Raw genomic sequence first — 11180 nt, 5'->3', positions numbered from 1 at the left:
TAGTGGACACTTAAATTATGATGATGTCACAACATCAAATGGTAGCTAAGGATAGCATAATGATTTTCTATAAGAGAATGAAATAATTTCTATTTTCAGATAAAAGCTGCCATGGGTTGCTAGGAAGATGGAAATCAACGTGGACCTATACAGCAATTATTGACCCATACTGTAACACTTGAATGTGTCTCTCTAGATTTACATTCTTGTCTCTTAGGCTTTATATCTCTTCTTCTTTCTCTTCTCCCTTATTATTCCAACACTTTTTTCCCCTATCTTTTTCTTTCCCTTACTCAATGACTTGACTTACCAATCATCCAATCTATGGAAATTGATCCATTTTACATTGAAACTTCAGGTCCAAAGATTTTTCTTTTCTTCTTTTTGGTACTGGGGATTGATTCCAGGGTTGCTTAACTACTAAGCCACATCCTCAGCTTTTTTTTTAATTTTTTGTTTTTTAATTTTGAGAAAGGGCCGTGCTACTTAGGGCCTTGCTAAATTGCTGAGCCTCCTGAGTTGCTGGGATTACAGGCATGCACCATTGCTGGAATTATATTGTGCCTAACCCAAAAAGTCTTTTCTTCTACCTAGCCCTCCTTCCTTTGGTACAGTTTAGCAATAGGTGCAACTTGGGAAGTTAGGAACTTTCCCTGGACTCATGAATTTGCGCCACCCAGTGGTTTAATCTGATAACTGCATTCTCTGAAAAATCAGTAGTGGGAATTAATAAATGCAGCATAAATAAATCATGACAAATATAAAGCCTGAATTACTGCATCATGGGAAAATTCATAATAAGAAAATTTCATTATATTTTTAAATCCCATTTACTAAAACTTAGGATGGAAATGCTATGTTTAGAGGCTTGATGTTATGGTCTCCACTGAACAAGATGATAAATAAACAGTTCAGGCTATAGAGTAAAGCCCTTACTGCCTCTAGAAGAACCAAACATTCTACGGAAGAGACACAAAATTTGAAGACTCATAAATTGCATATATGATAGTATCAGATAATAGTTTATTTTTCTACAATGAATATTCTTGGATGTATTTATGTCTAGAACATATGCCAAGGAGTTAATGGGTTGTAGGATATATAAATGTGTGTGTGTGCACATGTGTGTGCGTGTATGTGTATATACACGCACACACATATTCACCTTCACTAGATTGCAATTGGCTTTCCAAAGTGGTTGTACCAAATACAGAACCACTAGCAATAAAGAAATTGCCCATATTCCACATTCTCCCTAATTTAAAAATCTCAGACTTAATTTTTTCTCCCAATCTGATGGCTTTGAAGTCCTGTCATTGTTCTTACAGTAATTTTCTTCCTTGATGGTGAATTTGAGTACCTTTGCATATATTTATTTGATGTTAGACTTTTTTCTTGCTTATAACCACTCCCTATTTTTCTACTGAGATATCTTTTGTTAATTAATTTTTTTTAGATATACATGATAGTACTGTGTACTTTGACATATTATACATACATGGAGTATGACTTATTCTAACTAGGATCCTATTCTTGTGGTTGTACATGATGTGGATTTTCACTGGTAGTGCATTAATCTATGAATGTAGGAAAGTTATGTCCAATTCATTCTATTGTCTTTCCTATTCCCATCCCGCCAACCTTCTCTTCATTCATTCCCCTTTGTCTAATCCATTGAACTTCTAGTCTTCTCTGACCCCCCATGTGTTAGCATCCTCATATCAGACAGAACATTCTGCCTCTGTTTTTTGGGGGGATTGGCTTATTTCACTTAGCATGAGAGTTTCCAGATCCATCCATTTACTGGCAAAGTCATAAAGTCATTCTTTTATTATGGCTGGATAATATTCCATTGTATACATATACCACATTTTCTTTATCCATTCATCTGTTGCAGAGCATCTATGTTGATTCCATAGCTTAGCTATAACGAATTGAGCGGCTATAAACATTGTTGTGGCTGTGTCACTCTAGTATGCTGATTTTAAGTCCTTTGGGTATATACTGAGGAGTGGGATAACTGGATCAAATTTTGGTTTCTTTCCAAGTTTTCTGAGGAATCTCCATACTTCTTTCCAGAGTGGTTGCACCAATTTGCTGTCCCACCAGCAATGTGTGAGTGTGCCTTTTTCTCATATTCTCTCCAACATTTATTGTTACTTGTATGCTTGATAATTGCCATTCTTACTAGACTGAAATTGAAACCTCAGTGTAGTTTTAATTTGCATTTTAATTGCTAGAGATGTTGAATGAGTTGTTAGTCTTTTTCTTGTAGAAGTCTTATAATCCTGAATATACTCCTGGACAGTAAACCTTTGTTTGTGAAATATGTTACAATCTAAAGTATATTTCTAACACTCTTTCTCAACATGTGGATTTACAATGAAATAAAAACTTGTCAGGCTCTACGGTTATGTGAGTATCACAGGCTCCACAAATTTGTTTTCATTTTGATTTCTATGGTTGCATTTTTTAAAAAAACTATTGGTTGTTATGTCTAAAAATCCTACAAAACCAAACATAAACTGGGGCACAAAGACACACACCTGTAATCTCAATGACTGTGGGGGCTGCAGGTTTGAGAGCAGGCTGAGCAATTTAGTGGGACCTTGTCTCAAAATAAAAAATAAAAAGGGATAGGGATGTAGCTCAGTGGCACAGTGCCCTGGCTTCAATAACTAGTACTACAAGCAAGCGAACAAACAAAAGACTCCCATAAACCAGGCAGGGTGATGCCGCCTGTAATCCCAGTTACTTGGAAAGCTGAGGTAAGAGGATCACAAGTTCAAGATCAGCCTTGACAATTTAATAAATACCCCATCTCAAATAAAGTAAAAAGTACTGGGGATGTGGCTCAGTAGCAGAGTATTTGCCTACCATGCAGGAGGCCCTGGGTTCAATCCCCAGCACTATAAAATATAAAACATATTTCTTAAGAAAACTTCAAGGACTTACAGTTTGTTTTTATTTTTATTTTTAATTGACATATGAAAAAATGTACATATTTATGGGATACATTATGATATTTTATTATATTATACAGTGTATAATGATCAAATCAGGATACTTAGGATTTCTATCACCTTTCCATTGACCTTTTTTTGTGTGTATAGGGAAGGTTCAAAATTCTCTCTTTTAGCTACTTTGAAATATAGTAATTTGTTAACTATAGCCATCCCACTATGCTATCGAATACTAGAACTTATTCTTCCCAACAGTAATTTGATTCCTAATATCCATCCTTTTCCTTTCCCTCTTTTCCCTATCCTTTCATATTTCTGTGATCTCTGTTCTACTCTCTACTTCTATAAGATCAACTTTTTTTTTTTTAGCTTCTATATATAAGTGAAAGTCTCCCATCTTGAGGAATTCTGCTTTGTCAATATATACATGACAAAATGAGGGAATTGGGTTGCCATCACATTCAAACCGTACTCAATTCTTTTTTTGGTGGGGTAACTGATGGGAATTGAACCCAGGTGTGTGTGTGTGTGTGTGTGTAATATATATATAATATATATATATTTAGATGTTGATGGACCTTTATTTTATTTATTTATATGCGGTTCTGAGAATTGAACCCAGTACCTCAGATGTGTAAGGCAAGCACTCTACCACTGAGCCACAACTCCAGCCCCAGGGGTGCTTTTACATCCCCAGCTCTTTTAATTTTTTGAGACAGAGTTTCACTAAGTTGTCCAGGGTGGCCTCGAACTTGTAATCCTCCCACCTCAGTCTCCCAAATCACTGGGATTACAGGTGTACATCACTGAACCTAGCCTATTCTATTCTTTATAGAAGCAAGAGAAAAAAGCAGTTGTCAAAAATTACTAGTATGGGGCTGGGGATGTGGCTCAAGCGGTAGCGCGCTCGCCTGGCATGCGTGCGGCCCGGGTTCGATCCTCAGCACCACATACCAACAAAGATGTTGTGTCCGCCGAGAACTAAGAAAAAATAAATAAATATTAAAAAAAATTCTCTGTCTCTCTCTCTCTGTCCCCCTCTCTCACTCTCTCTTTAAAAAAAAAAATTACTAGTATCTTCCAGGCATGGTGATGCATAACTGTAATCCAACAACTCAGGAGGCTGAGGCAGGAGAACTGCAAGCTCAAGGCCAGCCTCAACAATTTAGTGAGGCCCTAGGCAAAAACAAAAAACAAAAACAAACTAGTGTCTGTCATTGTCTTACTCGGAAATTAAGTTAGTTTAGTAACGCACAGGTTCAGTTTCAGAACAATTTATTTAGATACTCTTTTCCTAGACATCTATGAATACTCCATAGTGTTAAAAAGAATTGCAAGATGCAGCAATGTCTGCACCCTTGGCACTATCCCAAAGCAATGAGAGCTGGGTGGGGTGGTGCACGCCTGTAATCCTAGAGGCTCCTGAGGCTGAGACAGGAGAATCAAGAGTTCAAAGCCAGCCTCAGCAACAGTGAGGTACGAAGCAACTCAGTGAGACCCTGTCTCTAAATAAAAAATATGAAATAGGGCGGGAGATATGGCTCAGTGGTCTAGTACCCCTGAGTTCAATCTCTGATACAAAAAAAAAAAAAAAAAAAAGGCACTGCGTAGCAGGCTCTGGCATCAAGCACCTTTAGTCCCAGCTCCCCAGGAGACTGAGGCAGGGGAATCACTTGATAAACCCAAGAGTTTGAGACCAGCCTGGGCCACATAGTAATGTCCCAACAAAACAAAAGAAAGTGTGCTGGAGTTGTGGCTCAAAGGTAGAGTGCTTGCCTAGCATGCATGAGGCACTGGGTTGGATCCTCAGCACCATATAAAGTAAAATAAAGACACTGTATCCACCTATAACTAAAAACAAACAAACAAACAAACAAACAAAAAACCAGAAAGCACAAACCTCAGTAGGATAAGGCTTGCCAAACATTATTGTCAAAGCACAGTGAAGATAAACTTTGGCAAGATACCATGTGCCCCATCAATGTCACAGTGATATTCAAGATACCATGTGCCCCTTGCAGTGATATTCACCTTTTACTCCTGAAGCCTCCTCCTCCTATCTAGAAAGGAAACTATCTGATTTATATCTCTTTGCTTCAATGAAATCCTTTCACTCCAATGTACTCATTCTTCCTGGTGGATTAATTTTAAGCCTTTTATCTCTAACTGTAGATAATAGCTAACAATTGATGCACATTTACTTTATAACAACAAAAGGTTTGACCTTCCACTGAAACAATGTCAGGGAAACAAACCAGTAGGGTTAGGGAATGTCATCATTGGCCTGAACAGTAACCTCTGCCTAGGTCTCCCCGACACACTCCTAACTGCCTTTAATCTGCATACAGTTCTCCATACCAGAGTGTACTTTTCAAAATGCAAAATTTGATCTTGTTGATTTTCTGCTAAAAACCATTCAGCAACTTCCCACTCTATCAGAATGAAGTCCCAAGTCCTCAGAAGACTGCCAAGATAGCAGATTATCTGAACTACCTCTCTTTCTAGGATCCTCTCCTCTCTTCCCTTCCTTCACTCTGTGCTCAGCTATAGTCCACCAGTGTCCTTTCTTGCCTCAGGGGCTATGTTGTTTTGTCAGTCTACCTAGAACAGTGTTTCTACTCCTTCATCTCACCTTAACTACTGTCTGGTTCAATGTCACCCCCTTGATGTGACCTCTCAAACTCTATGTCAGGTTTTCCTATTATATTTTCTCCTTCTTTCTTTTTTTTTTTTTTTTTTTTTTTTGTATATTGGGGACTGAACTCAGTAGTGTTTTACCTAACTACTACTCATCCTTTTCATTGGAAGCAGGGTCTTACTAAATTGCCAAGGCTGGCCTTGAACTCCTACCTCAGCCCCACCAGCTTCCAAATATACCTTTTTATAGTGTAAATCTTTTTATGGTATTCATCTATTTGTAATCATATATTTCCATAGTATTTGATTGATGCCTATCTCTCATCTAGAGGTAAACTACATTGAGGGCAAGTAGCACATCAGTTTTACTTTCTTTTTTTTTTTTTTTTAAAGAGAGAGATGGGGGGGGAGAGAGAGAATTTTTTTAATATTTATTTTTTAGTTCTCGGTGGACACAACATCTTTGTTGGTATGTGGTGCTGAGGATCGAACCCGGGCCACACGCATGCCAGGCGAGCGCACTACCGCTTGAGCCACATCCCCAGCCCAGTTTTACTTTCTTTGTATCCCTAGACCTAGGGCTGTATTTCACTTGTAGGGACTTAGTAAATAACTGCCCTAAAGGAAAGAAGAGATTGATGGGATTAGGTTGGTCCTTTTCCTGGGATCTCTTTAAAAAGTTTCTCAAATACCAGAAATTTAGAAACTATTTCTTTGTTCCCTTCCTTCTTTTAACACTAGTCAACTGGCTACCCTGCCTGGCCTTTACTTCAACTTTGTGAGGTAGCTACAATTATTATCTGCATTTTATAGATGAGAAAAATTTAGAATCGGAATTTTGTCCAAGGTTCTAGAGTTAGTGACTCTGAGCTAGGATTCCAACAAATAGCTGACCTCAAATCTCTATGTTTTTAATCACCACTCCTGAGCTCTAGTTGATCTTTCATGTATGTTTCTCTTGATTGGATGATCTCTTATCTATTCCTAGACATTCCTTTATAATGTTTTTTCCAGATATTGTTTATGTTAATGAAACCGGTACAGCCAATGTCCCTCATTTTAGCCACAAGTAAAAATAAAACTAAAGGAACAGTGTTCTATTGCACATACTTCTACATGAATGACTGTTAGCTGCTAATGAAAATTAGAACTTTTCTCAGATCTTCTGACAAGTTTTTTTTTTTAAATGCTTTTTTTTGGGTTGGGGTTATAGCTTGGTGGTAGAGTGCTTGCCTAGCATATGTGAGGCACTGAGTTCAATCCTCAGTACTACATAAAAATAAATAAATAAATAAATAAATAAAAGGCATTGTGTCTACAACTAAAAAAACACATTTTTTAAAAAATGCTTTTTCTTCATGAAGTCATCTTTGGAATTAGTCATTATTCTCACCATGTTTGTCATCTTGACTCCAAAGCTAATATTCCTCTTCTTTTGGTTCAGACCCTCAGACTTTTAAAAGTAGCATCAAATTAAGGAAAGGTAATTTTCTCACAGTTCAGTTCTATGAAAAACTTCCATCTCCCATTGAAAGTCAGAGTCCAAGTAGAACTTCTTGGCCGGTTGGAAAGTCATTATAGACACTTATATTGGGTGATCTTTCTTATTACCACCAACCTGAAAATGTAGTTCTGAAAAAGGTGGCCTCTCTTTGTACATGTGTAATTTTTAAGGAGAGGGCAATATGCTCACCAAAAATCGGCATGATGAAAACAAACAATTGTGAATAACGAACACAAGAATTCAAATTACCAGATGTTTCAAAGAGATGGGAGCTAGTTTTCAATTCCATTTTGAATACCATATTACTAAAATACTATTTCAAAAAAATTTTTTAGTTGTCAGTGTACCTTTATTTTTTTTATTTATATGAGGTGCCGAGGATCGAACCCAGCACCTCACACATGCTAGGCAAGTGCTCTACCACTGAGCCATACCCCAGCCCCTAAAGAACTATTTTTTAAAATAAAAAAGGATTGAGGGCAAAGAAAAAATAAAAAGAATATCTAAACCATTGAATGACATCCATTTGTTCCTGATAAACTTTAATCACATCTTTTTCCTCCAAAATCCCAGTTCTTTTGGAATATGATTATCAACAATTCTCTGACCTTCAAAGAGAAACCTGAGTGAATTCATTTGTTCCCCGTCTTTGACAGTATGATTCTTGGTAGTTTCTTGGGACGTGTTGTCATTTTCACTTTGAAGTGAATCTCACTGCTGCCCAATGTCTTTGAGTTTAATGTATTCTCCTTCCTTCTTATCCCCCAAATACTCGGTTGAACATTTTGCCCCCTGGTCAGACATGGTGACAGAGGAAGGTATCTACACAGCAGTGGCTTCAGGTAGGCGAACCTGGTTCCAGGGTTTACCTAGAAGCCCTTTTTATTAGAAGATTAGCCTTTATAATATTAACTGCAAACATTTTTCCCATTTTGTCAACATTACTTAAGGAGGTTTTTTAGTACTTTCATTGCTTGCTGGATACATACACACACACACACACACACACACACACACACACACACACATATCCCTCCCCTCAGTACTGGTGATTGAACCCAGGGACACTCTGCCACTGAGCTACATCCCCATGCCCCTTTTTACTTTTTTTTTCTCCGGCGGACAAAAGAGAGAGAGAGAGAGAGAGAGAGAGAGAGAGCCCATGCCCCTTTTAATAAACTTTTTTATTGTACTGCGGATTGAACCCAGGATTGTTAAACTAGTGAGTCACATTCTTGGCCCTTTTTATTTATTTATTTTTATTTTGAGATAGGGTCTCAATAAGTTGCTTAGGGCCTCACTAAATTGCTGAGGCTGGCTTTGAACTTGAGATTATAGGCATGTGACACTGAGGGCCACAACTCGCCCCTCCCCCCAGCCTTTTTTTTTTTTTTTTGAGATAGGGTCTCGGGCTGGGGATGTGGCTCAAGCGGTAGCATGCTCGCCTGGCACGCGTGGGGCCCGGGTTCGATCCTCAGCACCACATACAAACAACGATGTTGTGTCTGCCAAAACTGAAAAATAAATATTAAAACATTCTCTCTCTCTCTCTCTCTCTCTCTCACTTGTGATCCCCTGCCTTGGCCTCCCAAGTAGCTTGTATTACAGGTGTGTACCATGGTCCTTGGCTAGTTTTTAAATTTTTAGTTAAATATAAAATCCATTTGGAGTTTATCCTGGTGTGAGGTATACAGTTATTTTTTCCCAGATGATTATCTAATTGTCTACATCAATTAGATAGCTCATTTTTATCAAATACTAAGTTCCTGTATGTATTTTGGTTTACTTTTAGATTTTCTATTCTATTTTACTAGTATGCTTGTCTATCCATATGTTTGTCCATCCTTATGCTGGTACTTTTTCTTTTTTTCCAATTAAGTACTTTTATTAATTAATTATTTTTTGCAGTGTTGGGATTGAACCCAGAGCCTCTTGCATGCTAGTTGAGCAGTCTATCTTTGAGCTTTAATTCCAATCTCATAATAACTCCTTTTTTTTTTTAATCTTTGACATTTGTAGTATTTGGCACTATTAACCAATCCATTTTAATATATTCTCAGTGCTAGATTACTAAATAAAATAAATATGTATTTTATCAAAATGGATGTACCAAAATAATGATAAAGATAATCAAGGAGATCACCACAGGAAAAATCACCTTTGCTATACTTCCCTTACACCTATTTTTATAGCTTATAATATTTTTATTTTAAATTTCATAGGAAGCACTATTTATTTATTTTTGCAGTTTGGGCAGCTGAACTCAGGGCTTGTGCATGAGAAGCTTGCATTCTATCACTGAGCAACAACTTTGACCCTACATATTTTTTTATTATTTAGAGCCTAAAGGTCTTAATAATGCTCTGTTTGATCAGAGCATCAAAATCATGCTGGTGCTGATAACACCAAGGTCGCGGGTTCGATCCCCGTATGGGCCACCAAATGCCGCAGTCTGGGTGGGCACAAGATCATGAGCCACTCACAGCTTTGTAGATTCAAACAGCAATTCTTTATTCCCGAACTCACACCGGCCCTCTACAAACACGTTCTGGGGAAATCCAAGTTCTGCCCGCACAATTCACGTCCCAAATACTTTCTCAATTCCACGAGAACTCAACGGGAACTCAGGCAGCAGGATCGCCCTGTTCCCAGCAGCAATAACCTTAAACCTGGAACTGCCTTAAACCCAGATTGTCTTAAACCGGAACGCCTTAAACCCAAATTATCCTAAACTGGGATACTTCCTAAAACCCGCAGGATACACCCTAAACCTGGATCCACCCTCGTCCTTGGCAGGGTCACCTTTCTCAAACACACATGCAATGTCACAGCAAACTTCCAAGGCAAGTCCATTTAACATGGGGTACGCTGGCAAGGAAATTTCAATGCATCATTCCTACTTGGCAATGGCCCTCAGCAATCTTCATAATTATCTCTGCTGCCTGTTTCCTGCCTCCCACCTTTATTGCCATTTCTCTCAAACCTACTTCCCTTTTGAACTGTGGGCTCTTCCTCTATGTCTTACCTGTTGTTGTCATGCAATTTTCTATTCTTCACTCTTCTTTCACCTTCTTCCACTTAACAAGCTCAGCCAATCTCATACTCTGTTGTGGCTTCAGATTTTCTATCAACTTGTTGCTTACTCTAATCTCTGACCTAGACATCTCTCTTGGTGTTTAAACATCACCTGTATAACGTACATGCACCTTAAACTCAACATACCCACAACAAAATTTGCTCTTTTCCACTCAAGTGTGGTCTTTGCCTTATGTTCCCTCTCTGGGTGAATAGCATTATTATCCACCCTGTCAACCAAGATGAATTGAAAATTATCCTTAATCCTAATATATTACTTTTCTCCCCATAATAAAATTTTTCTCCCTTTTTTTTTCTTTTTCTTTCCAGTACTGTGGAATGAACCCAGAGTACTTTACCACTAAGCTACATCTCCAGGCTATTTTTTTTTTTTTTTTTGAGACAGGGTCTCACTAAATTTCTGAGGCTAGCCTCAGGCTTGCAATCCTTCCTGCCTAAGCCTCCTGAGTTGCTGGGACCACAACCGTGCCCATCAGGTCCAGCTAATTATTTCTTCAAACACTTTAAATGCATTTCTTCTTCCCACCTCATTCCAACAGTGTTAGTTTTGAGACTTCATTTATCTCTTATCTGGACTTCTATAGCCCCTGCCATTTCATTTTTCCATATCTTAGTCCACATCACCACTGACCACTGACAGAGGTAGTTCTTCTTTTTTATATGGTACCGTGAATTGACCTCTGAGTCACATCCCCAGATCTTTTTTTAAATATTTTATTTAGGGACACGGTCTCGCTAAGTTGCTTAGGGCCTCACTAAGTTGCTGAAGCTAGCTTTGAACTTGCAGTCTTCTTGCCTCAGTCTCCAGAACTGCTGGGATTACAGGTGTGCTCCCCTTCTGTCAGAGGTAGTTCTAAAGCCCATGTTAGTGATATCACGCTCCAATTCAATGTTTCACTGGCTCCCTATGCAAAGCCCTCTTTGCTCTGATCTCTACCTGTGCTATTTCATGTATAGTAACTTTCCTTGCTCTTTTTTTC

The 11180-nt window shown here is 38.2% G+C and overlaps 1 pseudogene; it reads right to left on the bottom strand.

The window, feature by feature from the left end:
- Positions 1-941: 941 nt before the first annotated feature.
- Positions 942-7908, bottom strand: LOC113189304 (small ubiquitin-related modifier 1 pseudogene; annotated as a pseudogene).
- Between the last annotated feature and the right edge of the window lie 3272 nt (positions 7909-11180).

The sequence above is a fragment of the Urocitellus parryii genome, chromosome 7 (genome assembly GCF_045843805.1).
Source record: "Urocitellus parryii isolate mUroPar1 chromosome 7, mUroPar1.hap1, whole genome shotgun sequence".
NCBI lineage: Eukaryota > Metazoa > Chordata > Mammalia > Rodentia > Sciuridae > Urocitellus > Urocitellus parryii.
Note: the sequence above shows the minus strand (reverse complement) of the source record. Positions and strands in the feature narration are given on the sequence as shown.